Here is a 3,580-nt window from a genome sequence, read left to right on the forward strand (position 1 = left end):
CCTAAGTGCCACTAAGGATTTGTCAAATTACTTTTCCTTCCTTTTGACAGTTTCTGAGTTACATAATTTAAAAAATAATTCTCTCTCTCTCTCTCTACCTATCTTTTTAACGTCTATATCTGTATAGGTTTTGTCCACTCATAGTTATTGTGTCTTACCAAATTCTTATGATAACGTTCGGAATTCTAACAAGATTACCTCATTTCTTAACTCTCTTGTATTGACTTGTCCCACAGGGAATGAATGGTGCCTTAGAAATGTGTTTTAGAACCCTTAGTAATTGGTGGAGAAGAGAGAGGGGATGGAGTGCATTTAGTAATAGGAAAACATGCCATTGAGAAACACATCAGCAGGATGAATAAATCAGGATAAGTGGAGTAATTGGTTTTTCCCAGAATCATATTCAGTGTCATGATTTTCTAGAAAATCAAATTGATTAAAAATTTGGAAATCACGTAGACCTCATCATTTCCACCATTGACCTAATGAGAAAGTCTTCTTAATAACACTTTAACAGATATTTTCAAAATTACTTATTGTATTATCTTATTGTCATGCAAATAAAACATTACTAAATCAAAGTTTTGTGAAATTGTGTAAGATTTCTTTCAGGGGATCACAGGAGTTCCGTGCTTTTGCTGTATTTACCTCGGCATTTAATAACAATAGAATATATCTCTGGAAAAGAGTAAAGCAATTTATTCAAAGATTTGTTTTGTTTTGTTTTGTTTTAAAAGACAGGATTCTGTCTTACAATCCTCCCGACTCAGCCTCCCCTGTTGCTGAAACTGCTGGCTTACAACAGTGCATCTAGAGTGAATCGAACCCGGGCACCCATGGTGTCTCAGTCTGGGTAAGTACAGTGTCTTAACAGCATGTGCCAGCTTAGGGGTTCCTAGGCAAAATAATTTTACATAACACAATTCAAGCAAAATGGATTTGAAATGACATTATACAGATTGGATAATAGCACAATGCTTAAATAGAGCACTGCCAAAGAGTCCCCAGTTTTATTTCTAGCATTAGCTTATTCTAGTTACATGGGTGAACTTGAACTGTCACATTGTTACTTGGTCTTAGTTCAGCTTGAATCATGCCAACTTTGCTTCCTTCTAATATGTTATATTTTTATTTCATTTTAGCTTCCAGATCATAGCCTTCAACTTTCTGACAACTCTATTGTCTTCTTAAAGTGCTTACATACTTACAAGATGCTAAGAAGTTTACTAAACAGACATATTTTTAATTTGCCATAGGGCACATGTGAGAGAGAGAACACTCCCCAAGAGGAATGACAATGCTGCAATCCCTTCTCCTGTATTGTCTTCTTGGGATTTGGGGCATGTACACACACACTCGGTCTGGGACCAAACCATGCAGTCAGTTATGTGAAATCCACCTACTTCAACTACCACACCATTGACAGGCCCAAAGTATACTATAAAAAAAAAAAAAGATCATTTTTGTCATTAGATTTATTTTTAATTATTATAAAACTATACACAATTCTGAGTGCTAGATATATTTTTCTCCAGGTACTACTTAGTTATGAAAATTAAAAAATGATATTATCTTTAGATAGAATTTCCAACTGGAAATACATGTACAATGTTTTAAAATAATTTAAGTACCTTTTTAAATGGACTCAGGACAGAATGAAATCAATACTCTCCTGACAGAATATAGCTTCGAGGACTAAACATAATCTGACTGGTACGTATGAAAGGAGAAAGCACTTTTTATTATTTTTTAATTTTGGGGGGATCCTGATTTCTGAAAGAAGGCTTTATTTCACCCTCTATCACAACATCTGGGGAAACTGAATAAGGGTGATAAGAAACAGCCTGGAAAGAAAATTCCTGGGATTTTGCAGAAACAGGGAGAGCTTACTCAATTTAGTATAATGTAACAGAGCCCACAGGATAAGGAGAGGAGCAGAGGGAAACGTCCAGATTCATGGTGCTGGCAGTGATGCTGACAACCTCTGAAATCAGGACAGACTCCTAAATGCAGGCAGCAGGGTCTTGGGTTCCTCTCTGGATGTGTAGTTCAGTACCGTCTCCCCCTGAAGAGTTTAAAGAGGGAGGATGGGTCTATGCCATGGACACTGGTATTTGTTCAATGATGCTGGTCAGGTTTATGTTCCATTCTGAAAGGCCTGTGCACTCATGGGTGCTCAGGGTGATGTGGACCCTGTTGTACACGTCAGACCATTCAGGCTGGTAGTCCCGCTTCTCATCCTGCAGGGCCACTCTTGTCATGAACCCCTGTTGAAGTCTTTGAAATAAAACAGCTTGAAGATGGCATCATGGCCTTCCACTTCATTCCACTCCATGGCCCTCAGGTTTGGCAAAGGCTGGTCCCTCTCCTTAGCACTTAGCCTGTGTGGTTGGCCATCCATATTCTGGCGATGCTAGGGCAAGGCTGGGCAGCAGGTGGCTGGCGAAGAGCACTTTTTAAACAGCAGTGATCTATACAGTTTGTGTTTTTGTTGTGAGAAGTAAATGCTTATTCTGATGCATTTAAGCAAGCAGTATTAATGATTAATGAAATTTTTGATCCTGTAACTAGATCTACAAAGTCTTAAATAATTAATAAGATACTCAATACTTCACAGGATATCCATCTGCTAAGAAAGTTGTGTGTGTGTATATGTGTGTGTGTGTGTGTGTGTGTGTGTGCAAGATTTTAATATTGAAAACCTCACACAAAACAGAAGAGAAACAATTTGGAGTCAAAGCAATAATATCTCTTCAAACAAACAAGTTTAGTATTTCTTATTTTTAGCTCAAAAATGCTTACAGAAGAGGTCATTATGCTCTGATAACAGAAAAAGCAATTACAAATATTTTTGTCTCCACTATAACTTTTATGACAATGCTATCTGATGAGCAAATACTAAATTGTAAATATCAGACTCATTTTTAGAGCAAATCTGAAGATCTAACACATAACATGGAGACTATACTATAAAATTGCATTGTATTAGGAATTTTTGTTAAATAAGTAGATTTTAGTTGCTCTGGTCACAAAAAAGTAACTATGTGAGATGGAATTTTTGTTATTTTGCCTCACTATAGTAGCTATTTTATAGTCTCTGTATATCCTATAACATCATATTATAAACATCAAATATGGTATATACAAGGTTTTTTTGTTTCTTTGTTGTTTTGATTTTTGTCTTGATCTCATGAACAAAGCCTGACAAAATGAAGAATGAAAGAACAAGAACTTCAGTATCGGGAACCAGCAGTTAGTGTAATGGCTATGTTGCTGGACTCCCACGTAGTTGACCATGGTTCGTGTCCTGGACCCGGTGGCTTAAAACTCACGCCGGGCACGTATGCATGCGTGCCCAAGATCCCAAGAGGAGAATGGAGGAGAAGGGATTGTGGCGTGGCCATCCCCCTTGGGGGGTGATTTCTCGCTTTCTGTCTCTCTGTCTCTCTCTGTCTGTCTGGCAAGCACACGCGCCCTATAGCAAAAACCTCTCCAAAAAAAAAAAAAAGAACTTCAGTATGACCATGCCTTATTGGGACAGGAGGTGCTTTCTCTCTCCATGTCTCTCTTCGTTCCTCTC

The 3,580-nt window shown here is 37.8% G+C and overlaps 1 pseudogene; it reads right to left on the reverse strand.

The window, feature by feature from the left end:
• Positions 1–2,093: 2,093 nt before the first annotated feature.
• LOC102482173 (pterin-4-alpha-carbinolamine dehydratase pseudogene) lies at positions 2,094–2,401 on the reverse strand (annotated as a pseudogene).
• Between the last annotated feature and the right edge of the window lie 1,179 nt (positions 2,402–3,580).

Source organism: Tupaia chinensis, unplaced genomic scaffold (genome assembly GCF_000334495.1).
Source record: "Tupaia chinensis unplaced genomic scaffold, TupChi_1.0 Scaffold000658_2, whole genome shotgun sequence".
Lineage (NCBI taxonomy): Eukaryota > Metazoa > Chordata > Mammalia > Scandentia > Tupaiidae > Tupaia > Tupaia belangeri.